This window comes from Oncorhynchus mykiss, chromosome 26, assembly GCF_013265735.2.
Source record: "Oncorhynchus mykiss isolate Arlee chromosome 26, USDA_OmykA_1.1, whole genome shotgun sequence".
In the NCBI taxonomy this organism is placed as follows: domain Eukaryota; kingdom Metazoa; phylum Chordata; class Actinopteri; order Salmoniformes; family Salmonidae; genus Oncorhynchus; species Oncorhynchus mykiss.
In genome coordinates this window covers 9,834,843-9,862,307 of record NC_048590.1, presented here as the reverse complement: position 1 = coordinate 9,862,307, position 27,465 = coordinate 9,834,843, and the positions used below count along the sequence as shown (strand labels likewise).

General features: G+C 43.1%; 1 pseudogene; it reads right to left on the bottom strand.

The window, feature by feature from the left end:
* The window catches only part of LOC110506241, a 72,369-nt pseudogene extending 55,988 nt beyond the window's left edge, over positions 1 to 16,381 (bottom strand).
* Positions 16,382 to 27,465: the final 11,084 nt, after the last annotated feature.

The window sequence follows — 27,465 nt, the reverse complement described above, 5'->3', positions numbered from 1 at the left end:
GCATTCCAATTCATGCCCTTATCAATAACAAAATCTGCCATTTTCAACCGGGATACTGGATAACGGGCTGTGAGTGGAAAGGGCTTACTGTGTTATCACTGATCAAATAGCATAGCCAAATTACCTCGATTGCAGTTGAAATTACAATAAAAGTACATAGTACAAGTGGGGTGGCAGGTAGCCTAGTGGTTAGAGCATTGTTTAGTTTAGTTTATTAATTTGACCATTTAAAAAAACAAGCACACATAAAACTGAAAAGCCATACATGCACATGAATAAAATCATTGAGGATAACACATAAAAAAGTCTGGGACTGATTTCCATTGTGGTCCTCTTGAGACAAGATGGAACACAGTATGGCAGTGAAATAATTAAACAAAAACATAGAAGAAGAACATCTATCTAATAATTCCTGTTACATCATAGGGGTTATTCATATGGGCACAGCAGACATCAAACATATTTTTACTTTCTTTTTAAAGATGTCCAGAGAGGACGTTGTTTTTATTGGCAGAGGCAACTCATTCCATTATGAGGCTCCAGTATACAGGAAAGTACCTTTCCCAGCATTGTTTCTAATCCTGTATAAGCACACACATCAGCAACACCTGATCTGGTGCTGTGATTGTGTGCATCCCTAACACGAGGAAAGTAATCACTTAGATATCTGGGCACAGGACCATAAATACTCCTGTAAACCAAACCTAGTCTAATCTGGGACACCCTAGCCTCAACAGGCAGCCAGTTTAGTTCCTGAAAGCAGCTCCTGCCTGCAGTGGGGCAAAAAATAATTTAGTCAGCCACCAATTGTGCAAGTTCTTCCACTTAAAAATATGAGAGAGGCCTGTAAAATTTTCATCATAGGTAGACTTCAAATATGACAGACAAAGTGAAAGAAAAAATCCAGAAAATCACATTGTAGGATTTTTTATGAATGTATTTGCAAATTATGGTGGAAAATAAGTATTTGGTCACCTACAAACAAGCAAGATTGCTGGCTCTCACAGACCTGTAAGTTCTTCTTTAAGAGGCTCCTCTGTCCTCCACTCGTTACCTGTATTAATGGCACCGGGTTGAACTTGTTATCAGTATGAAAGACACCTGTCCACAACCTCAAACAGTCACACTCGAAACTCCACTATGGCCAAGACCAAAGAGCTGTCAAAGGACAACAGAAACAAAATTGTAGAACTGCACCAGGCTAGGAAGACTGAATCTGCAATAGGTAAGCAGCTTGGTTTGAAGAAATCAACTGTGGGAGCAATTATTAGGAAATGGAAGACATACAAGACCACTGATAATCTCCCTCAATCTGGGGCTCCACGCAAGATCTCACCCCGTGGGGTCAAAATGATCACAAGAATGGTGAGCAAAAATCCCCGAACCACATCGGGGGACCTAGTGATTGACCTGCAGAGAGCTGGGACCAAAGTAACAAAGCCTACCATCAGTAACACACTACGCTGCCAGGGACTCAAATCCTGCAGTGCCAGACGTGTCCCCCTGCTTAAGCCAGTACATGTCCAGGCCCGTCTGAAGTTTGCTAGAGAGCATTTGGATGATCCAGAAGAAGATTGGGAGAATGTCATATGGTCAGATGAAACCAAAATATAACTTTTTGGTAAAAACTCAGCTCGTCGTGTTTGGAGGACAAAGAATGCTGAGTTGCATCCAAAGAACACCATACCTACTGTGAAGCATGGAGCTGGAAACATCATGCTTTGGGGCTGTTTTTCTGCAAAGGGACCAGGACGACTGATCCATGTAAAGGAAAGAATGAATGGGGCCATGTATCGTGAGATTTTGAGTGAAAACCTCCTTCCATCAGCAAGGGCATAGAAGATGAAACGTGGCTGGGTCTAATAAAATACATAACTCAGAAGTCCATGAACTTTGCCAAAGTACTGAATGGTGATATGCCAGAATTTGGACTGGTCAAAAACATATTTCTTGATAATTCTAGGCTTTATTGTTTGGAATTATCAACCATTTCAAACTATACGCTTTGATTGAATACGTCATTGCTTATCAAGTTGAGGTCCCACACCTTGTACAGGCCACTGAGTTCGTGGATGCGTATTACTACACAATTAGCAACAAGAGCCAAACTTATATATAGGTCAAATACCATCTTGGGGATGTAATAGTATTTGTACAACAGTTCAAATGACTCATAGTGTGTTCCCCAGATATGAAAAGGGTACTGTCTTTGTTCTGTACTGTATTTTGTCTACATGATTTCTGTGCTGTGTGTAAGATTGACAATAAAACAGTGAATTCCATTTGGTCATTATCTGTTCTCAATATGTGAAGAGATGAAAAGGTTAAGATGCTTGAAATAAGAAATTCTGACAAAGCAGTTTTGTACTTGTCCGTGTTGATCAGCTTTATAATTCTGATAATTCTAGTTTTGAGCATTAAGTTACTCAGAACCAGTAATACAATCTCAGTAACAAGTTATATTATTTTATTAAGAATATTAAGTACAAAAAAGCTTGAAACAAGTTAAATGCTCCAACATAAAAACTGTCTGGTTAGAATATCTATCTTGTCAGACAAAAAACAAGCACATATTGCCTTGATTTAAGATAGTTAATCTTTCTTAGATTTCAATACAAAGCTTTCTTAGTGTCCCAACAAGCTTTCTCTGCCCTTAACCTGTCTACGATACTGGTTCCCAATTGGGAATCAACCCTCCCACGTTCAGCTGAAACGGTGGCGCATGGAACGCAAAAATATTCTTAAAAATATTTAACCTCCACACATTAACAAGTCCAATAGCTCAAATGAAAGATAAACACCTTGTTCATCTAGCCAGCAAGTCAGATTTCTAAAATGTTTTACGGCGAAAACATAGCACATATATATGTAAAACCACCACCAGACACAGCTCATTTCAATAGCCAAAACATGCAATCAACAAACGCAGGATTAAAAAATAAATCGCTCACTAACCTTTTGAAAATCTTCATCAGATGACAGTAATATGACATATTACACAGTACATATTTTTTTTTTTCAATAATATGCCATTTATATCCATAAATGTCCATTTACAGTGAGTTCACCTTCAGAAATTACTCAAAAATGCCCGCAGGAAATCTATGTAGCGCGGCAAGATAACGTAAATAGACATCATAAACTTTGACTAAATATACATGTTCTACATATAGTTAGAAAGATACACTGCTTCTTTATGCAACCGCTGTGTTAGATTTATTTTTAACGTTACAGAAATCGCACACTATTCCATATGCTGAGACAGCGCTCAGTTCCAAGCTACATTTCCACGTAATGTTGGAGTCAACAGAAACACAGATTTAAGCATAAATATTCCCTTACCTTCGATGGTCTTCGTTCAGAATGTTCTGGAAGGCTTCATACTTACCCAATACATCGTTTGGTTTCAAGTCTTGCGTCTTTGTATTAGCTACTGCTAATAACATCAGCTGAAATGCACCAAAAACGTCCTCTGGTCCGGTAAAGTTGCGCATCAAAACTTCAAAATTACATATTATATGTCGACTAAACAGGTCAAACTAAGTGCAGAAGCAAGCTTTATGATGTTTTAGACACGCAAAACAAACTTCAATTCAATCGGCCATCGTCTGCTCTTCTCTTGAGTGCTGGAACAAAGGAATGGCTGGGACCAATTCGTGCCCATACGCACAGCCTATTCTCTCGTGGCACGCACTAATTTCACTCCCATAGGGTCAATTCTCACGGGATTTGAACGATTCAAAGCTCTAATGAAAGAGGACATCTAGCGGAAGAGATGGAAAGTGTCCCCAGAATCATAACTGGTTGGGAAGGGTGGGGGCCATGACGTCAAAGTTGCTCCAACTTTCATGGCCACAAAAACTAGTTTGGAAGAATGCCTGCCCTGTGAGTTCTGCTATACTTACAGACATAATTCCAACGGTTTTAGAATCTTTAGAGTGTTTTCTATCCAATAATAATTTTTATTTGCATATATTAGCAATTTTTGACATATTTTTTTTCCAGTTTACTAGGGGTACCCAATCTCTCCAAAGGGGGCGTATGTCTGCCATCAAATGACTCATAGTGTGTTCCCCAGATATGAAAAGGGTACTGTCTTTGTTCTGTACTGTATTTTGTCTACATGATTTCTGTGCTGTGTGTAAGATTGACAATAAAACAGTGAATTCCATTTGGTCATTATCTGTTCTTAATATGTGAAGAGATGAAAAGGTTAAGATGCTTGAAATAAGAAATTCTGACAAAGCAGTTTTGTACTTGTCCGTGTTGATCAGCTTTATAATTCTGATAATTCTAGTTTTGAGCATTAAGTTACTCAGAACCAGTAATACAATCTCAGTAACAAGTTATATTATTTTATTAAGAATATTAAGTACAAAAAAGCTTGAAACAAGTTAAATGCTCCAACATAAAAACTGTCTGGTTAGAATATCTATCTTGTCAGACAAAAAACAAGCACATATTGCCTTGATTTAAGATAGTTAATCTTTCTTAGATTTCAATACAAAGCTTTCTTAGTGTCCCAACAAGCTTTCTCTGCCCTTAACCTTGTTCTGAATAGCTCCAAAACAAAGGTAATGTGGTTTGGTAAGAAGAATGCCCCTACTACTTCTGAGGGTTTAGAGCTTGAGGTTGTCACCTCATACAAGTACTTGGGAGTATGGCTAGATGGTATACTATCCTTCTCTCCGCACATATCAAAGCCGCAGGCTAAGGTTACATCTATCGTAATCGCTCAACTTTCACCCCAGCTGCCAAACTAACCCTGGTTCAGATGACCATCCTACCCATACTAGACTACAGAGACGTAATTTATAGATCGGGAGGTAAGGGTGCTATCGAGCGGCTAGATGTCCTTTATCATTCGGCCATCAGAGGTCAAAGGTCCCCGAAGCACACAAATCCCTGGGTTGCTCCTCTTTTCAGTTTGCTGCAGCTAGCGACTAGAATGAGCAGCAAAAAACACTTAAACTGGACAGTTTTAGCTCCATCTTGTTGTAAATAATAATTTGTTCTAAACTGACTTCCTCTATTGAACATGAGGGGCGACAGAAAGCTGGTTTCAGGGCGCAGCAGGTGTTTATTGCAAAGGACCACAGGAGGAGCAGGTACAGTGCCTTGCGAAAGTATTCGGCCCCCTTGAACTTTGTGACCTTTTGCCACATTTCAGGCTTCAAACATAAAGATATAAACTGTATTTTTTTGTGAAGAATCAACAACAAGTGGGACACAATCATGAAGTGGAACGACATTTATTGGATATTTCAAACTTTTTTAACAAATCAAAAACTGAAAAATTGGGCGTGCAAAATTATTCAGCCCCTTTACTTTCAGTGCAGCAAACTCTCTCCAGAAGTTCATTGAGGATCTCTGAATGATCCAATGTTGACCTAAATGACTAATGATGATAAATACAATCCACCTGTGTGTAATCAAGTCTCCGTATAAATGCACCTGCACTGTGATAGTCTCAGAGGTCCGTTAAAAGCGTAGAGAGCATCATGAAGAACAAGGAACACACCAGGCAGGTCCGAGATACTGTTGTTAAAAAGTTTAAAGCCGGATTTGGATACAAAAAGATTTCCCAAGCTTTAAACATCCCAAGGAGCACTGTGCAAGCGATAATATTGAAATGGAAGGAGTATCAGACCACTGCAAATCTACCAAGACCTGGCCGTCCCTCTAAACTTTCAGCTCATACAAGGAGAAGACTGATCAGAGATGCAGCCAAGAGGCCCATGATCACTCTGGATGAACTGCAGAGATCTACAGCTGAGGTGGGAGACTCTGTCCATAGGACAACAATCAGTCGTATATTGCACAAATCTGGCCTTTATGGAAGAGTGGCAAGAAGAAAGCCATTTCTTAAAGATATCCATAAAAAGTGTTGTTTAAAGTTTGCCACAAGCCACCTGGGAGACACACCAAACATGTGGAAGAAGGTGCTCTGCTCAGATGAAACCAAAATGGAACCTTTTGGCAACAATGCAAAACGTTATGTTTGGTGTAAAAGCAACACAGCTTAACACACCATCCCCACTGTCAAACATGGTGGTGGCAGCATCATGGTTTGGGCCTGCTTTTCTTCAGCAGGGACAGGGAAGATGGTTAAAATTGATGGGAAGATGGATGGAGCCAAATACAGGACCATTCTGGAAGAAAACCTGATGGCGTCTGCAAAAGACCTGAGACTGGGACGGAGATTTGTCTTCCAACAAGACAATGATCCAAAACATAAAGCAAAATCTACAATGGAATGGTTCAAAAATAAACATATCCAGGTGTTAGAATGGCCAAGTCAAAGTCCATAACTGAATCCAATCGAGAATCTGTGGAAAGAACTGAAAACTGCTGTTCACAAATGCTCTCCATCCAACCTCACTGAGCTCGAGCTATTTTGCAAGGAGGAATGGGAAAAAATTTCAGTCTCTCGATGTGCAAAACTGATAGAGACATACCCCAAGCGACTTACAGCTGTAATCGCAGCAAAAGGTGGCGCTACAAAGTATTAACTTAAGGGGGCTGAATAATTTTGCACGCCCAATTTTTACGTTTTTGATTTGTTAAAAAAGTTTGAAATATCCAATAAATGTCGTTCCACTTCATGATTGTGTCCCACTTGTTGTTGATTCTTCACAAAAAAATACAGTTTTATATCTTTATGTTTGAAGGCTGAAATGTGGCAAAAGGTCGCAAAGTTCAAGGGGGCCGAATACTTTCGCAAGGCACTGTAGCTGCGTCCAGGGGCAGGCAGAAGGTCATACAGAGGGGGTCCAAAAGGGCAACAGTACAGGCAGGGAAATGGCTAATAACGTAATCCGGGAGATCAGGCAGGTAGATAACAGGAAATCCAATAGGCTAAAGTACAGGCAGGGAATAGGCAAAAACTATCACACGCAGGAGGAGTACATCACAGAGAAAAACAGAGCTCCGAAAGACGTGTGTCACAAAGCAAACAATACCTCACAGTGATGGGGTGCAAAGAACAGAACTAAATAGTGTGTGATAATGACATACAGGTGTGTGAACAGGTGATTAGAATACAGGTGATTGGGATCTGGAGAGTGAGCTGCGTTTAGGGGATCTAGGTGTTTGAGGGTGTCACGTTCTGACCTTTATTTCCGTTGTTTTGTATTTATTTAGTATGGTCAGGGCGTGAGTTGGGTGGGCAGTCTATGTTTGTTTTTCTATGTTTTGGGGCATTTCTATGTTTTCGGCCTAGTATGGTTCTCAATCAGAGGCAGGTGTCATTAGTTGTTTCTGATTGAGAATCATACTTAGGTAGCCTGGGTTGCACTGTTTGTTTGTGGGTGATTGTCTATGTCAGTGGCTTGTGTCAGCACAGGTCTATTTTGTTAGCTTCACGGTCGTCATTTGTTTATTGTTTTGTATGCAGTGTCAGTATTTTCTTTATTAAAGATTTACCATCGACACTTACCACGCCGCATTTTGGTCTTCCGATCCATCTCGCCTCTCCTCTTCAGATGAAGAGGAGGACGACCGTGACAGAATCACCCACCAACCAAGGACCAAGCGGCGTGGTAGAAAACAGCGACGACAGCAGCAGCAGCAGCAGCAACAACAGCGGACGGTATCACAGGACTCCTGGACATGGGAGGAGATACTGAACGGAGAGGGACCCTGGGCACAGGCTGGGGAATATCGCCGCCCCAAAGCAGAGCTGGAGGCAGCGAAAGCTGAGCGGCGGCGATATGAGGAGGCAGCACGGCAGTGCGACAGGTACGAGAGACAGCCCCCAAAATTTTTTTTGGGGGGGGGGCACACGAGGGGTGGAGCTAAGCCAGGTAGCAGACCTGCGCTCACTCCTCGTGCTTATTATAAGCAGCGCGATACTGGGCAGGCACCGTGTTATGCGGTTAAGCGCACAGTGTCGCCAGTACGTGTCCATAGCCCGGTGCGCTATAGGACAGCCCCCCGAGAGTGTCATGCGAGTGCGGGCATCGAGCCAGGGCGTATGGTGCCTGCTCTGCGGGTCTGGTCGCCGGTACGCAGTTTTGGTCCAGGGTATCCTGCGCCGGCTCTGCGTGCTGTGTCTCCGGGGCGCTGGGAGGGTGCAGTGCGTCCTCTGCCTGCGCTCCGCTTGTGCCGGTCGAAGGTGGGAATGGAGCCTAAGGGAGAGGTGCGTGTAGTAAGCACTAGATCTCCCGTGCTTACCCACAGCCCGGTTCAACCTGTGCCTGCACTCCGGAGGGTCCGGGCTAGAGTGGTTATCCAGCCTGGGAAAGTGGTGCAAAGGTTGCGCACCAGAGCTCCAGTGCTCCCCCACAGCCCGGTCTTTCAGGTGCCTCCTCTTAACCCCAAGCCTCCTGAAGGTCTCCCCAGCCTGGTGGTTCCTGTGGCAGCCCCACGCACCAGGCTGTCTCTCTGTCTCCTCCCTGCAGGTGGTCCCGCCTGTCCGGCGCCGCTGCCGGAGCCTCCCGCCTGTCCGGCGCCGCTGCCGGAGCCTCCCGCCTGTCCGGCGCCGCTGCCGGAGCCCCCCGCCTGCCCGGCGCCGCTGCCGGAGCCCCCCGCCTGCCCGGCGCCGCTGCCGGAGCCCCCCGCCTGCCCGGCGCCGCTGCCGGAGCCCCCCGCCTGCCCGGCGCCGCTGCCGGAGCCCCCCGCCTGTCAGGCGCCGCTGCCGGAGCCCCCCGCCTGTCCGGCGCCGCTGCCGGAGCCCCTCTGCCCAGAGCCGCTGCCGCCCCTCTGTTCCGAGCAGCTGCCCCTCTGTCCCGAGCAGCTGTCCCTCTGTCCCGAGCAGCTGTCCCTCTGTCCCGAGCAGCTGTCCCTCTGTCCCGAGCAGCTGCCCCACCTCTGTCCCGAGCTGTCCCGAGCAGCTGCCCCACCTCTGTCCCGAGCTGCCCCTCTGTCCAGTGGGGTCATTGAGTAGGGTGGCCATGGTGAGGAAGCCACGGAGGCGGACAATAAGGCGGACTAAGACAATGATGAAGTGGAGTCCGCGTCCCGCGCCAGAGCCGCCACCGCGGACAGACGCCCACCCAGACCCTCCCCTATAGGTCAAGGTTTTGCGGCCGGAGTCCGCACCTTTGGGGGGGGGGTACTGTCACGTTCTGACCTTTATTTCCATTGTTTTGTATTTATTTAGTATGGTCAGGGCGTGAGTTGGGTGGGCAGTCTGTTTGTTTTTCTATGTTTTGGGGCATTTCTATGTTTTCGGCCTAGTATGGTTCTCAATCAGAGGCAGGTGTCATTAGTTGTTTCTGATTGAGAATCATACTTAGGTAGCCTGGGTTGCACTGTTTGTTTGTGGGTGATTGTCTATGTCAGTGGCTTGTGTCAGCACAGGTCTATTTTGTTAGCTTCACGGTCGTCATTTGTTTATTGTTTTGTATGCAGTGTCAGTATTTTCTTTATTAAAGATTTACCATGGACACTTACCACGCCGCATTTTGGTCTTCCGATCCATCTCGCCTCTCCTCTTCAGATGAAGAGGAGGACGACCGTGACAGAGGGTGTGAGTTGGAAGCAGACATTACACATTAGTAATAGCTACTACAGTACTGCCGTTTAGTAATAATTAATAGATTTATTTAGAATTCAAGGCACACTTAAACAACATGGCTACCACAGCATTCTGCAGCGATATGCCATCCAATCTGGTTTGGGCTTAGTGGGACTATCATTTGTTTTTCAACAGGACAATGACCCAACAACCTGTAAGGGCTATTTTACCAAGAAGGAGAGATCTGCTGCATCAGATGACCTGGCCTTCACAATCCACCGACCTCAACCAAATCGAGATGGTTTGGGACGAGATGGACCGCAGATTGAAGGAAAAGCAGCCAACAAGTGCTCAGCATATGTGGGAACTCCTTCAAGACTGTTGGAGAAGCATTCCAGGTGAAGCTGATTGAGAGAATTCCAAGAGTGTGCAAAGCTGTCATCAAGGCAAAGGTGGCTATTTTGATTTTGAACACTTTTTTGGTTAGTACATGATTCCATATGTGTTATTTCATAGTTTTGATGTCTTCACTATTATTCTACAATGTAGAAAATAGTACAAATGTTTGACTGGTACTGTACTGTGGGGACGACATCGTCAGTATTGATGAAGCCGATGACTGAGATGATAATGCTAACCCGGAAGCTTAACTCTGACCGGTGTATGAAGTTTGTTTCTCCTCATTTGGTAATGCAGAAATTAACCACCACACATGCCTACCACTTTGAAGATGCAAAATATTTTTTATTGTAAAACAAACTACATAAGACAAAAACAGAACTTGATCGTGCATAACTATTTACCCCACCAAAGTCAATACTTTGTAGAGCCAACTTTTGCATGTATCTTGGGGTATGTCTCTATAAGCTTGGCACATCTAGCCACTGGGAGTTTTGCCCATTCTTCAAGGTAAAACTGCTACAGCTCCTCCAAGTTGGATGGGTTCCGCTGGTGTACAGCAATCTTTATGTCTTACCACAGATTCTCAATTGGATTGAGATCTGGGCTTTGATTAAGACATTCCAAGACATTTAAATGTTTCCCTTAAACCACTCAAGTGTTGCTTCAGCAGGATGCTTAGGGTCCTGCTGGAAGGTGAATCTCTGTCCCAGTCTCAAATCTCTGGAAGACTGAAACAGGTTTCCCTCAAGAATTTCCCTGTATTTAGCAGCATTCCTTCAATTATGACCAGTTTCCCAGTCCCTGCCGATGAAAACATCCCCACAACATCATGCTTCAATGTGGGGATGGTGTTCTTGGGGTGATGAGAGGTGTTGTGTTTGCACCAGACATAGCGTTTTCCTTGATGGCCAAAAAGCTCAATTGTAGTCTCATCTGAACAGAGTACCTTCCTTTTGTTCCATAAAGATTATTTGTTATATCCAAAATACCTCCGTTTGTTTGGCACGTTATGTTTAGAAATCCACAGGAAACAGCGGTCACGACAACGCAGACAAATTCCAAATAATATCCGTAATGTCCACAGAAACATGTCAAACGTTTTTTATAATCAATCCTCAGGTTGTTTTTAAAATATATAATTTATCAACCACAACGGTCTTGTTCAGTAGGAGAGGGAAAGGAAATGGGTGTCCGAACTCTGTTGCGCGAGCAAAACTCATGTGACCACCTGAAGCGATGTTATCTTTCTGACTCATTTTTCAAAATAAAAGCCTGAAACTATGTCTGAAGACTGTTGACACCTTGAGGAAGCGATAGGAAAATGAATCTGGTTGATATCCCTTTAAATGGAGCAATGGGAGGCTATGGAACATGGAGTTTTCAAAATAGAAGCCAATTCCTGATTTGATTTCTCAGGGTTTTGCCTGCAACTTCAGTTCTGTTATACTCACAGACAATATTTTGACAGTTTTGGAAACTTTAGAGTGGTTTTCTATCCTAATCTGTCAACTATATGCATATTCAAGCATCTGGTCCAGAGAAATAGGCCATTTACATTGGAAACCCCACATAGCCTGGTTCCTCTCTAGGTTTCTTCCTAGGTTTTGGCCTTTCTAGGGAGTTTTTCCTAGCCACCGTGCTTCTACACCTGCATTGCTTGCTGTTTGGGGTTTTAGGCTGGGTTTCTGTACAGCACTTTGAGATATCAGCTGATGGCTATATAAATACATTTGATTTGATTTGGAACGTTATTTTTCCAAACATAAAAATAGTGCCCCCTAGCTTCAAGAGGTTAATGCCTTCCTTGCCTGGTCTTGGGGTTTTGGTGGGCGGCCCTCTCTTGGCAGGTTTGTTGTGGTGCCATATTCTTTCCATTTTCTTATTAATGGATTTAATGGTGCTCTGTGGGATGGTCAAAGTTTCTGATCTTTTTTTATAACCCAACCCTGATCGGTACTTCTCCACAACTTTGTCCCTGACCTGTTTGGAAAGCTCCTTGTTCTTCATGGTGCCGCTTGCTTAGTGGTGCCCCTTGCTTAGTGATGTTGCAGACTCTGGGGCCTTTCAGAACAGGTATGTACAGTGCCTTGCGAAAGTATTCGGCCACCTTGAACTTTGCGACCTTTTGCCACATTTCAGGCTTCAAACATAAAGATATAAAACTGTATTTTTTTGTGAAGAATCAACAACAAGTGGGACACAATCATGAAGTGGAACGACATTTATTGGATATTTCAAACTTATTTAACAAATCAAAAACTGAAAAATTGGGCGTGCAAAATTATTCAGCCCCCTTGTTGATGCCAGGAGTTCCTCTAGAGGAACACCCCCCCCCCCCCCGTTCAGCTCAAACCGTGGCGCATGGAACGCAAAAATATTCTTAGAAATATTTAACCTCCACACATTAACAAGTCCAATAGCTCAAATGAAAGATAAACACCTTGTTCATCTACCCAGCATGTCAGATTTTTTAAATGTTTTACAGCGAAAACACACCACACATTTATATTAGACCACCACCGAAACCAAGACAAGCGGCAGCCATTTTGTCCCAGAAAATATAAAATTATAAAAGCAGGATTAAAAAATAAATCGCTCACTAACCTTTTGAAAATCTTCATCAGATGACAGTGATAGGACATGTTACACAGTACATTTTTTTTTTTTCAATAATATGCCATATATATCCATAAATGTCCATTTACAATGTGCTCATGTTCAGAAATTACTCAAAAATGCCCGCAGGAAATCTAGGTAGCTCGGCAAGATAACGTAAATAGACATCATAAACTTTGGCTAAATATACATGTTCTACATATAGTTAGAAAGATACACTGCTTCTTTATGCAACCGCTGTGTTAGATTTATTTTTAACGTTACAGAAATCGCACACTATTCCATATGCTGAGACAGCGCTCAGTTCCAAGCTACATTTCCACGTAATGTTGGAGTCAACAGAAACACAGATTTAAGCATAAATATTCCCTTACCTTCGATGGTCTTCGTTCAGAATGTTCTGGAAGGGTTCATACTTACCCAATACATCGTTTGGTTTCAAGTCTTGCGTCTTTGTATTAGCTACAGCTAATAACATCAGCTGAAATGCACCCAAAACGTCCTCTGGTCCGGAAACGTTGCGCATCAAAACTTCAAAATTACATATTATATGTCGACTAAACTGGTCAAACTAAGTGCAGAAGCAAGCTTTATGATGTTTTTAACACACAAAACAAATTTCAATTCAACCGGGCATCGTTTGCTCTTCCCAGGAGTGCTGGAACAAAGGAATGGCTGTGACCAATTCGCGCCCTAACGCACAGGTTTTTTTCTCGCGACACTTACTCAAATCACTCCCATAGGGCCAATCCTCACGCGATTTGAACGATTGAATGCTCTAAAGAAAGAGGACATCTAGTGGAAGAGATGGAAAGTGTCCCCAGATCCATAAGTGGTCGGGAAGGGTGGGGGCCATGACGTCAAAGTTGCTCCAACTTTCATGACCACAAAAACTAGTTTGGAAGAATGCATGCCCTGTGAGTTCTGCTATACTTACAGACATAATTCCAACGGTTTTAGAAGCTTTAGAGTGTTTTCTATCCAATAATAATTATTATATGCATATATTAGTAATTTTTGATATTTTTTTTTTCAGTTTACTAGGGGTACCCAATTTCTCCAAAGGGGGCGTAAATCTGCCATGCCCTCAAAAGGTTAATACTTTGTAGCGTCGCCTTTTGCTGCGATTACAGCTGTAAGTCGCTTGGGGTATGTCTCTATCAGTTTTGCACATCGAGAGACTGAAATTTTTTCCCATTACTCCTTGCAAAACAGCTCGAGCTCAGTGAGGTTGGATGGAGAGCATTTGTGAACAGCAGTTTTCAGTTCTTTCCACAGATTCTCGATTGGATTCAGGTCTGGACTTTGACTTGGCCATTCTAACACCTGGATATGTTTATTTTTGAACCATTCCATTGTAGATTTTGCTTTATGTTTTGGATCATTGTCTTGTTGGAAGACAAATCTCGTCCCAGTCTCAGGTCTTTTGCAGACTCCATCAGGTTTTCTTCCAGAATGGTCCTGTATTTGGCTCCATCCATCTTCCCATCAATTTTAACCATCTTCCCTGTCCCTTCTGAAGAAAAGCAGGCCCAAACCATGATGCTGCCACCACCATGTTTGACAGTGGGGATGGTGTGTTCAGGGTGATGAGCTGTGTTGCTTTTACGCCAAACATAACGTTTTGCATTGTTGCCAAAAAGTTCAATTTTGGTTTCATCTGACCAGAGCACCTTCTTCCACATGTTTGGTGTGTCTCCCATGTGGCTTGTGGCAAACTTTAAACTACACTTTTTATGGTTATCTTTAAGAAATGGCTTTCTTCTTGCCACTCTTCCATAAAGGCCAGATTTGTGCAATATACGACTGATTGTTGTCCTATGGACAGAGTCTCCCACCTCAGCTGTAGATCTCTGCAGTTCATCCAGAGTGATCATGGGCCTCTTGGCTGCATCTCTGATCAGTCTTCTCCTTGTATGAGCTGAAAGTTTAGAGGGATGGCCAGGTCTTGGTAGATTTGCAGTGGTCTGATACTCCTTCCATTTCAATATTATCGCTTTCACAGTGCTCCTTGGGATGTTTAAAGCTTGGGAAATCTTTTTGTATCCAAATTCGGCTTTAAACTTCTTCACAACAGTATCTCGGACCTGCCTGGTGTGTTCCTTGTTCTTCATGATGCTCTCTGCGCTTTTAACGGACCTCTGAGACTATCACAGTGCAGGTGCATTTATACGGAGACTTGATTACACACAGGTGGATTGTATTTATCATCATTAGTCATTTAGGTCAACATTGGACCATTCAGAGATCCTCACTGAACTTCTGGAGAGAGTTTGCTGCACTGAAAGTAAAGGGGCTGAATAATTTAATTATGTGACTTCTGAAGGTAATTGGTTGCACCAGATCTTATTCAGGGGCATTTGAGCAAAGGGGGTGAATACATATGCACGCACCACTTTTTCTAGGCACTGTATTAAGTGTGTGCCCTTAGTCCCCTACTCTACTACCACATATCCACAACACAAAATCTGTGTTTACGTGTGTGCATAGTGCATATGTTATTGTGTCTTTGCCTATGTTTGTTACTTCACAGTACTCGCTGTTCCATTAGATGTATCTTTATCTGTTTTTTTTATCTAATTTTACTGCTTGCATGTTAAGTGTACATGAGTGTTATTATAGTAATACATCATAATTATTTGCTATTAAATGACATAGACAAATAATATTGATTTTAAACCAAATTTTTGTCCAATTTACACCTAATCTAGTAATCACACCTGTACCCAAAAAAGGTTGGAAACCACTGGGCTAGATTATAGGGAAAAATGTTGTATAATATAGTAGCCAAACCTATCGATGTTACATTGAGCTGGGGGAATGGAATATGAATGACATTGAATGGCACCGACCACCACTGATGCACAGTCACAAGCCTCAGTCACACATATACACAGTTGTCACACACAAAAGGAGATGGGTACCAAAAACACACTCTATCTCCTGACAATCCCAGCCATTGTTTTGACCAGCATAACACACTCACAGAGAAAAACAGACATGGTGTCTGGGGGTGATATCATCACAGGTTTTCCCCACTGATTTTATACACACATATAGGCTAGATACAGTAAAGAATTTCAGCTTTATCCTCACATTCTTATACATATAAATCTATAATTTCATTCTTCCATCCTTCCAGCTCTCAGTATTCACTCAGCTGTCACAAACAGAGGTTAAAAACAAAGAAATAAAAGGGGACAGTGAGTGCAGTCAGCCAGCGAAAGGATGAGGAAGAGTACTGAAGGGATAACGGAGGGTTCATTTGGACTCACCTGAGTGTGTGGCACCATGGGGAAAAGGTTAAGGGTTGTGGGTCTCTTAGGGCGGTATATATCCATGGTTACTAGAGCCGGGTCCTCGGTTATTGGCAAGGGTGCTGTGGAAGATAGCTCCTTGGATGACTCCTTGTCGTCACGGTAACCATCGGCCCCGTCAATCAGATCCAAATGGAGCATCTCGGCCTGGAGCTGGCCGACAGCACCCAGCTCTGCCTTCCCCACCACACTATTGTGGCCCCGCCTCACACAGCCCTGCAGGGATTGGACGATACTCACGTCAGTCAGTCCAGAGAGAGCGAAAGGCAACGGAAGATATAAGCAGAGACACACAAAGGGAGACAAAGATTGAGAGAGAGAGGAAATGGAACAAGATGAGAGATGAGGTAGAGAGAGGAATGGAGGAAGGAGAAAATAGGGGGGATGGGGGATTGAGTTGGCCAATTAGAGGCTGATCTGACATCAGCTTGCACACTGTCACTGCCGACGCTGAGCCACTTATATCAGGGAGAGAAAAATAGAGCGGGAAAGAGCCAAATGGAGAGATCAAGGCAGACACTATTCATAGCAGTAGTTTGTTTACTGACAGTATCTACATAAATGGATTGATGGACATGAATGCCACTACTTGTAGAGCTCAACATTACTCTTTCTCTGAGGTGCTGGAAATAACTGAAGGTACACACACACACACACACACACACACACATACACACACACACACACACACACACACACACACACACACACACACACACACACAATACTGTAAAATGTTGTGGACAGGGAAATAATTGTATTTTTAATAATATTGTAATTCCACCCCACAAAATACAATACTTTTGCATGATATTATTGTTTCTGGCTCATTTACATATTTTGAGACGTGCCTTCAAAATGGCTATATTTGTTGCATCTGTTAGTCAGAGTGCAGTACCAGTTTAACTGATAGGAGTGCCTCATCAATTTCAAATGTATAGGGGACAGATTGGAGTGCCAGCAAGTCATGGTTGAGCATTTTGCCATGTCCTTTTTGTATGTTGCTGTTTAGTCACTGCCGGTTTGGAACCCTTTGCTAAAATCCCAATGCTGTCAAAATTCTGTGTTTGATGTGTTTTGTATATTATTGTACAGCTGGTGAAACTAACACTGTAAAAAGTGTAAATGTTATCAGTGGTATTTCCTGATAGTTGCTGATTGATATTAGTTGCACTCTACACCGGAGTTTCGGCTTACCATGGTGACATCACCATGCTGTAAATTGGTTTATAGACCAAAAACAGTTCAAAATCTCTCTGTCAATAACAGCAAGTTTTCAGTTTTCACATCCCACTCAGATCACTCCCAGAAGGTCCTAGCAAAATTCTTGCTTGAAATTTTTTTTTGCTTCACATTTTTGGGGGATTACAGTAAGGTACTTAATTTGTACCCAGAAAGGATTTGATATTGATAGAAAAATGTCTGCATTGGGCCTCTAGAAGTGCAAGGGATATAAAAAAACAAAATATTGACCAACTCAGTGGTCTTGTGGTTTGAATGTCCGCCCTGAGATTGGAAGATTGGGAGTTTGATCCCCGGCCGTATTATACCAAAGTCTGTAAAAATGGGACCCAGTGGACCCAAGGCCCTGCGATATGCTAGCATCCTGTCCAGGGGGTGTACTTGTAAACCAAGCTACATCATTCTACAGAAACAGGAGATAGGCTCCTGCTCCTATGAGCCGTTCCGGCTCACACAAGCCAAGGCTAGTGCAAGGCTAAATACTTATTCACTGATATGCTGTAATTAATATGTAAACACCTTACCTACCAGCCGCCAACCTGCTTGCACCAATCATGTATAATTACAGTAAAATACAAACCCATCTCCCCTTAATGAATTGAATTCATCTATTCATGAATTCCAATTACAAATGCATGAACTATTTTACAGTATAATACAGTCAATTTGACAGTATTGTATTGTGTGTAGTTGCTCTGATATTACAGTAGAGGCAGTTAATGGCAAGTAAATTACTGTGAATATTACAGTAACCCCTTTACAGTGTACGTCAACATTATTGTATACACAGTATACACATTTGCGTACAAATAATAATCTAGCATACTGTTAATAAATGTAACAGATTGGGACGGTTGCGGTAGTGTGCCCTTAAGCAGAGCATGTAGTTATCAGGAGTAAGTAAAAAATAAAGAGTTCTTTGCACCCCATCACAGTGAGAATATTTTTCATTTTGTGACACACGTCTTTCAGAGCGCTGTTTGTCCCGTGATTTACGACTGCCTCACTAACGACGCCTTTTGCCTATTCCCTGTCTGTACTTTATCTGATTTCCTGTTATCTACCTATTGCATGATCTCCCAGACTATGTTACCAGCCATTTCCCTGCCTGTACTGTTGCCCTTTTGGACCCCCTGTGTATGACCTTCTGCCTGCCCCTGGACCCAGCTACCTGCTCCTCCTGTGTATGACCTTCTGCCTGCCCCTGGACCCAGCTACCTGCCTCCTCCTGTGGTCCTTTGCATTACACCTGCTGCGCCCTGCGCTTGAAACCAACTCTGTCTCCCCTCGTGTCCATTACAGGTAGGGTAACCTCGAGGCATTTATAGGTTATATTCTTCAATAATTAATGGGACAATATTAAGAATTTAAATGACCACTGAATAGCTGTGCCTATCCCAGACTGTAGCTTTAATGATACCAGAAAGAGACACCCAGCGCAGGTGTAATATGTTATGATGTGGACGCTATTCTGCATCTACAATATATACTCCTATCTCAGAGCTATATAATCAGTCAGTTGGACAGCTGGTGCTTCTGAATAGCCACCTCCATCTTCAAAAGAATCGGTGATAAAAATGTTCAATGGCCGTAGTCCAATATCAATCATTTCTGCTTTAAAATGTATAGTGTTGTTTATTTGTATTATTACTTTTTTTTTTTTTAAATGTACAGTCCCATCGCTGCAACTCCCGTATGGATTCGCGAGGTGAAGGTCGAGAGCCATGCGTCCTCCGAAACACGACCCCGCCAAGCCGCACTTCTTCTTGACACACTGTGTGCTTAACCTGGAAGCCAGCCACACCAATGTATCGGAGGAAACACTGTACAGTGCGCCCGGCCCACCACAAGGAATCGCTAGAGCCCGATGGGACAAGGACATCCCAGCCGGCCAAACCCTCCCCTAAAACCTAGATGATGCTGTGCCAATTGTGCAGCGCCTCATGGGTCTCCCGGTCGCGGCCGGCTGCGACACAGCCTGGGATCGAACCAGGGTCAATAGTGACGCCTCTAGAGCTGCTGTGCTGTAGACCGCTGCACCACTTGGGAGGCCTGTATTGAATTACAGTAAATTACTTTCTACTCTACTCTTACAACCACCCCTCACTCCTAGTTCCCTCACTCTATTCGTACCTTGATGTACCCATAAATACTCTGTTTCAATTGAGGGAGCGTCAGACTTTTCCCTCTCTCCATCCTCCTCTCCCGACAGTGGTGATCGATATGCCCTCAGGCAGTCTAAACTTCCCCCTTGTTTTATAGTATAAATTATGTGTTGCCCCTTGTTAAAAGCTTTGTTGCTAGGAGACCAGGAGCCTTAGAAACAGGGCAGGCAGTAGTTGGTGGTGTTCCTGCCTGACTGACTAGATGCACAAGCATTGCAACCGTTGGTTGATGCAAAAACTGATTGCTATATCATATGTGGTTAACTGACATCCTGCCGTTGTGAGATCTGGCATGCGTCTGCAATGTAGTTGGGCAGGAACACCACCACAGCCTGATGCCTTGCATTGCATTGGCCATTCACCAGTTTTTTTGACAAAGACAAAGAAAATTATGTGGATATATTGAGGCAACATCTCAAGACATCAGTCAAAGTTAACTCAATTATTTCGATCAATGTTGAGCTCACCCATGATGTAGCCTGGTGCGCTCTATTCCAGCTCCTCGCATTTGCCGGGCTAGAATGGGTATCCAGCCAGGACGGATGGTGCCGGCTCAGCACTCCTGGTCTTCAGTACACCTCCTTGGACCGGGGTATCCTGCGCCGGCTCTGCGTACTGGGTCTCCGGTACGTCTGCAAAGCCAAGTGCGTCCTGTGCTAGTGCCCCGCACTTGCCGGGCTCAAGTGAGCATCCAGTCAGGACGCATTGTGCCAGCTCTACACTCCAGATCTCCAGTGCGCCTCCACAGTCCAGTACATCCTGTGCCTCCTCTCCTCACTCGCCCTGAGGTGCGTGTCATCAGCCCGGTGCCACCTGTACCGGTCCCACGCATCCGGTCTCCAGTGCACATCCACAGTCCAGTACATCCTATGCCTCCTCTCCCCACTCGCCCTGAGGTGCGTGTCAACAGCCCGGTACCACCAGTACCAGTCCCATGCATCAGGCCTCCAGTTCGCCTCCACAGTCCAGAGCTTCCGGCGACAGTTCCCAGGTCAGAGCTTCCGGCAACAGTACCCAGTCCAGAGCTTCCGGCGACAGTACCCAGTCCAGAGCTTCCGGCGACAGTTCCCAGTCCGGAACCTCCAACGACGGGCCGCAGTCCAGAACCTCCAACGACGGGCCGCAGTCCGGGACCTCCAACGACGGGCCGCAGTCCGGGACCTCCAACGACGGGCCGCAGTCCGGGACCTCCAACGACGGGCCGCAGTCCGGGACCTCCAACGACGGGCCGCAGTCCGGGACCTCCAACGACGGGCCGCAGTCCGGGACCTCCAACGACGGGCCGCAGTCCGGGACCTCCAACGACGGGCCGCAGTCCGGGACCTCCAACGACGGGCCGCAGTCCGGGACCTCCAACGATGGGCCACAGTCCGGGACCTCCAACGACGGGCCGCAGTCCGGGACTTCCAACGACGGGCCGCAGTCCGGGACCTCCAACGACGGTCCCCAGCCCGGGGTCTCCAGCGACGGTCCCCAGCCTGGGTTCTCCAGCGACTGTACCCAGCCCGAGGCTCTCCAGCGAAGGTCCCCAGCCCGGGGTCTCCAACGATGGTCCCCAGCCCGGGGTCTCCAGCGACGGTCCCCAGTCCCGGGTCTCCAGCGACGGTCCCCAGTCCCGGGTCTCCAGCGATGATCCGCAGTCCAGAGCCTCCGGCGATAATCCACGGTCCGTTTCAACATAGGCGGAGGGATCAGCTAAGGAGGGGGGGGCTGCGTCCAGAACCGGAGCCGCCACCGAGGGTAGCTGCCCACCCGGACCCTCCCTATTAGGTTCAGGTTTGCGGTCGGGAGTCCGCACCTTAGATATCTCTGTTTTCTTTATATTTTGGTTAGGTCAGGGTGTGACGAGGGTGGGTTTGCTAGTTTTTGTATTGTCTAGGGTTTTGTATGTCTAGGGGTTTTGTAGGTCTAGGTAATTTGTATGTCTATGGGAGCCTGATATGGATCCCAATCAGAGGCAGCTGTTTATCGTTGTCTCTGATTGGGGATCAAATTTAGGTAGCCATTTTCCCTTTTGTGTTCGTGGGTTCTTGTCTCATTTGTATAGCTTCACGTGTCGTTTTGTTATTTTGGTTAGTTTGGTATAATAATAAAGAATGTACGCATACCACGCTGTGCCTTGGTCCGATTCATACGACGAACGTGACACAGTGCATTCGGAAAGTGTTCAAAACCCTTCATTTTTTCAAAAATGTTGTTACGAATACAGCCTTTTTCTAAAATGGACCCCAAAATCCTCATCAATCTACACCCAATACCCCATAATGACCAAGCAAAAACATTTTTTTCAAACATTTTTGCACATTTATAAAACATTACAAACAGAAATACCTGCTTTACATAAGTATTCAGACCCTTTATTGCTTTATTTAGACAGGTAGCAGTTTATCATCCAGTCGGGTCCATGTGGCCTCTGTTTCGAAGATACAGTAATGAAATAATCTGATTATCCAGCAATCTTCACTTCTTCTTGTGTAATACAGTGGGTGTTTCTCAAAATGCATACTACTCCAAGCACGCAAATTGGAGCATGCAAATAGTTGGAGTATGAATCCAAATTAAATTATGCGAAACGGAGCACGTAGGGCATTTCTTGGATGCGTACTTCATTTCTACACATTTTGAAGCATGCATCGATGGCGTCCGTTGTCAAGCTAGCCTGCGATCTATGACACTACTGTGGGTATTCTAGACAGTTAAACATGCCTAAATGAACACCATGTATTTATTAACCTATCAAGATAATCCACTGTAGTCAGGAAACATATAAGATGTGAATTGACAACAATTCATTCTAAAGTCAGAGTTTATTTCATGTTCATTTAGGCATCTTTAACTGGCTAGAATACCCACAGTAGTGTCATAGATAGCATTCTAACTGACGAAGAATTTGTAGCTAACGTTGGCCATTGCATACTTTGATTTAGACTCCGACCGTTGTACACCAAAATGTATGTGCTCGGCCTAGCGCACAATGGCATGCCCGTTGATGAGTCATCAAGCTCCCCACTAGGCACTAACTGGTTTTAAATCAACATTGTTTCATTTCTCAGTGTATTGTGGTGTGGAATCTGCGTGTAAAATACAATTGATTTGATCTTCAACGTTATATCCACTATCAGAAAAAGAACAACAGGCTGGGCTGCACCTCATACTGGAGAATTTATCCCTTTGGTCACCCATCCAACATTTGAACCAAATCCAGACCTGCTTAGCTTTGATATTTGTCACTGACCACTACCAATGTTCTATAGTGAGAGTAATCGTTGAGCGATCTCCACTTAAAAACGAAATTGATTCACTGTTGTTATTGAAGTCCTTCCAAATGGTACTCTCTCAAAGTGCTAGTTAATAACTTCTTCCAGATGAAATGCCTGCCCAAATTCAACTGCCTGCCCATCCCCAGAAGATAAGATATGCATATTATTAGTGGATTTGGATAGAAAACACTACGTTTCTAAAACTGTTTGAATCATGTCTGTGAGTATAACAGAACTTATGTAGCAGGCGAAACCCAGAGGAAAAACCATTCAAAACCATTTGAGGTTAATCTCTTTTCAATGGGTTTTCATTCGGAATCCAGATTTCTAAGGGACCTTCTTGCAGTTCCTACCGCTTCCACTGGATGTAACCAGTCTTTAGAAATTGGTTGAGGTTTTTCCTTTGTGCAATGAAGAAGTAGCCCTGTTCAAAACGAGGGTCACTCAAAGTGTACTGTTAGATAGAGGCGCGTGACCAGAAAGGTAGCTTCAGTTTGTTTTCTTCCTGTATTTATATATTCCTCAATTTTATTGATTATTTACTTTAAAACATACCTAAAGTTGTATTACAAAAGTAGTTTGAAATGTTTTGGCAACGTTTACAGGTAACTAGATATTTTGTAGTCACGTTGCGCAAGTTGGAACCGGTGTTTTTCTGAATCAAACGCGCCAAATAAATGGACATTTTGGATATATATCAACGGAATTAATCGAACAAAAGGACCATTTGTGATGTTTATGGGACATATTGGAGTGCCAACAGAAGAAGCTCGTCAAAGGTAAGGCATGAAATATATCTTTATTTCTGCGTTTTGTGTCGCGCCGGGAGGGTTGAAATATGATGGTCTGTGATTGTTAGCTGGGGTGCTATCCTCAGATCATAGCATTGTTTGCTTTCGCGGGAAAGCATTTTTGAATTCTGACACGTTGGCTGGATTCACAACAAGTGTAGCTTTAATTTGATATATTCAATGTGTGAATTCATGAAAGTAAAATTTTTATAGTAATTTATTTGAATTTGGCGCTCTGCATTTTCACTGGATGTTGGCCAGGTGGGACGCTACCGTCCCACATATCCCAGAGAGGTTTTAACAAGAATTTAAAGCTTTCAGCTTAAAACACTTGCATGTACCAACATTTGTTTTTTCGTGACGCTGCATGATTTATAACTGTCCTGTTGACGGGAATCAATGGCTGATTCAATGGCTGATTCTGAATCTCTGCTTATTCTCTGGCTGCCCTCTGTTGAGGACGGGTCTGATCTGCACAGTGTTCTGGTGTTAAGACACACTATAGTCCTTTTTAAATATATTTACTCTGATAGATTCAGGTTTTCATCCCCAACCTCCTCTCATCAATGACCTCTAGTGGGTCAAGTTTCAATCCCACCGCAGATTTTAGAATAAATTCTAAGGTTTGTAAGGTTATTCAGTACTAAATGAATTTCAAGCAAATGCCTGTGCCAGTCTACGACTTTAACCCTGAGTTGATTTAAAATATCCATCGTTGCTTTGTGGTTAAACCTTTGCTTGAAACTCATATAGGACTGGGTAACCTTATCATTCATTCTAAAATCATGAGAACCTCTATACTGTAAAGTCTATTCAACATAGGGTGTGACTTGTTAAGTAATTTGTGTTACATGCATCTATCTTGGGTTCAGATACTTATGCACACAATACATTTCCGCTTTTTACGGAAGCCCTGAAGCCCAAGGCAACAAGAATTTGGAAAACATACACTCTTGGAATTATCTCGTTTGAACTCATTCAAACGAGATAGTATCTTGTTTAAATTACTTATTATCTAATTTGAACGACTTAACCCATTACAGTCTAAGCTGGGGAGGGGTTCTACTAAGCTATAAATAATTGTTTTAAGATGGTCATATTAAGTATCATTTTGCTATTTGATTTAGAATTGTATGACCCCTTAAAGTATTAGATATTCTATTTCAAATAGCACCGATGATCGCAACCTACTAATTTGATGACAAGCATAAAAATATTTTGGAAAGCATCCTCGAAAAGGAGTGCAGGAGACTGAGGACCATGCGTATTGAATGGTTTTAGTGGACGGGTTGCAAAATAAATCCTTGCATGGCAGGGATCAACAGATGTATAGCCTCATGCCGTAATAGCAATAATAATAATAAAAAGTGCAAGCAGCATTGCCGGGGTTCAGCTGTGTGCCCAGTGCCACCATCAGAACACATTGCCCTAGGACGAGCAATTGGCGTTAGCTAAAGGGGATCCCAATAAAATTCTAAATTCTGTACCGTTTACCACGCTTGCCAAAATTAGAACTCAACATCGAACAGGTCATACAATCATACATGTTTTTGAGTTATTTTGAACCTTTTTTTATAATGATGTTGACTGCTTTAAACTTTTACTGCAGCGTCACACAGAGTGTTACTTGGTAGTCTTCTAGTTTGAAACAAAAGTATACAGTACACCTCACACACATGGTTATGGGCGTAAAAAGCTAACACTCCTGTACCATGTCAGATATGTAATGTAACAGTTGAAATTTATTCAATTTTGAGTTTGCATCCCAATATTATAATAACTCGAAAACATTATATTGTGTGACCTGTTCGATGTTGAGTTCTAATTTTGGCAAGCGTGTACATCACAGAAGACTGAAATATAACAAAACGTTTTGACATAGAAACATCAGATTTTCGGCTATTAAAAAAAATATGATGTTGATTTAACTATTATGAAAAATATGAATAACCTTCCACCCATGAGACCACTAGGCCATTTGACAGCAGGAAAGGGTATATTGGTAAGTTTCAGCTCTGAACCCATGTCATTAAACACAATTTTCCATGTCTCTGGCTCAAACAATATGGCTGCTATGAGCAAATGAGCTTACATTCATGTTTTTTCATGTCCAATTGAACCATACTTCATAGGTTAACTAGACTCATATCCCTGAGCATGTGTCCCAAATTTCATAATTCTGACTCAAACAGATATAAACATGTGCCTGTCATAGAGCAACTGTGTAGTCGATCTGAATATGTGCTCAAACATGTTGAGTCTTTGAAACGTGTACCAAGTTTTGTAAGAATACGAATATCCCTGACAGATTAACATGCATTTATATGCCAGAACACACACATATGAATGCTTATTGGTCAACAGCGGCCATGTTGTTTTAAGCACTAGTCTGGAAAATGTTTTGTTGAGAGAACTTTGCCACATATAACATTTCATACAGATCTGTTATTCAATGCCAGATGAATAGTATTTTAAGTGTTTTTCACAAAATTCAAAATGGAAGAAAATCCATCATGGCGGACCTTATGGATTCAAAGGCAAATTTGTTCCTTGTGATGAGATGGACATTTGTACCGCATTTTGTGACTCAAACAGTGTCAAGGTTGTGACCTTTCAATGTTTGCCTTTTCAATCGCTTGTTATAGCGCCACTATGTGGTCAACTGGCCCTTGACCATCCTGCTAGGTTGCACCCTCCTAGGCCTTACCATCTCATGGGAATTTGCATTTTAATTTGGCCTTTACGGTGCTTGAGAATGCCTAATAATAATGAATGCCAACAAATACAATAGGTAATAGTAATGAACGATTACTACCTTACCATTCTGTGCAGGCTGACGCAAACAAATTAGGCAATTTCAAATAAAAATATAATCAAATTTTATTTGTCACATGTGCCGAATACAACAGGTTCCGAATACAACCTTACAGGGAAATGCTTACATACAAGCCCTTAACATATTACCTCAATTACCTCAACTAACCGGTGCCCCCGCACATTGACTCTGTACCGGTTCCTCCTGTATATAGCCACACTTGTTATTTTTCTGCTGCTGTTGAATTATTTCTTGCTTTTATTGTCTATTTTTTATTTAACATTTATTTTTCCTTGTTAAAACTGTTTAAAGCATTGTTGGTTAAAATAAGGCTAGGTGTCCCACTAGCGGGACAACTTCCGATGGACCTGGAGTGTGCGCAATTCAAATAATATCCATCATTTTTATGATTGTTTAAACATTTAGGTACATACAAGTGTCTTCTATCGGTTCGGGAAATGGGTTTGGGATGCTAGCCATCCCACCTCGCCAACAGCCAGTGAAATTGCAGGGCGTCAAATTCAAAACAACAGAAATCTCATAATTAAAATTCCTCAACCATACAAGTACACCTTTTTAAATATACACTTCTCGTTAATCCAACCACAGTGTCCGATTTCAAAGATATCATTATGTTAGGTAAGCAACTAGTCACAGAAAGCATTCAGCCATTTTCCAACTTAAGGGAGGTGTCATAAAAAGCAGAAATATAGGTAAATTGGCCTCAGCCTAGTCCACTTATTGAAACAACTCTTATTCGACACCCTTCCACAATAGAAGCCTCAAACAACCTTATAATGACTGTTGACATCTGCTGGAAGCCTTGGGAAGTGCAATCTGGCCCCATAGACACAGCATATTGGATAGGCAATCACTTAAATGAAACTACAAACCTCAGATTTCCCACTTCCTGGTTGGATTTGTCTCAGGTTTTCGTTCACTCTGGGCACCTTATTCATCCAAGCTACTCAATTCTGCCCCCTGTCACCAAGAAGTTAAAAGCTTAAATTCTTGTTAATCTAACTGTCCGATTTACAGTAGGCTTCACAGCGAAAGCATACCATGCGATTGTTTGTGGACGGCGCCCCCACATCGAAATATTTTTCCACCGGCACAGGTTTCATAAATTCACAAATAGAGGTCAACTTGTTATGGCTGCAATCCAAATACCGGGATCGATATGACAACTATCAGTGAAAATAGAGGGCGCCAAATTCAAACCACAGAAATCTCATAATTACAATTCCTAAAACATACATGTGTTTTATATAATTTTAAAGCTATTCTCGTTGTTAATCCCACCAAAGGGTCCGATTTCAAAGCACTTCAAATGATTATGTTAGGTCTCCACCAAACCACAATAAGCACAGCCATTTTCCAGCAAAATATAGCATTCA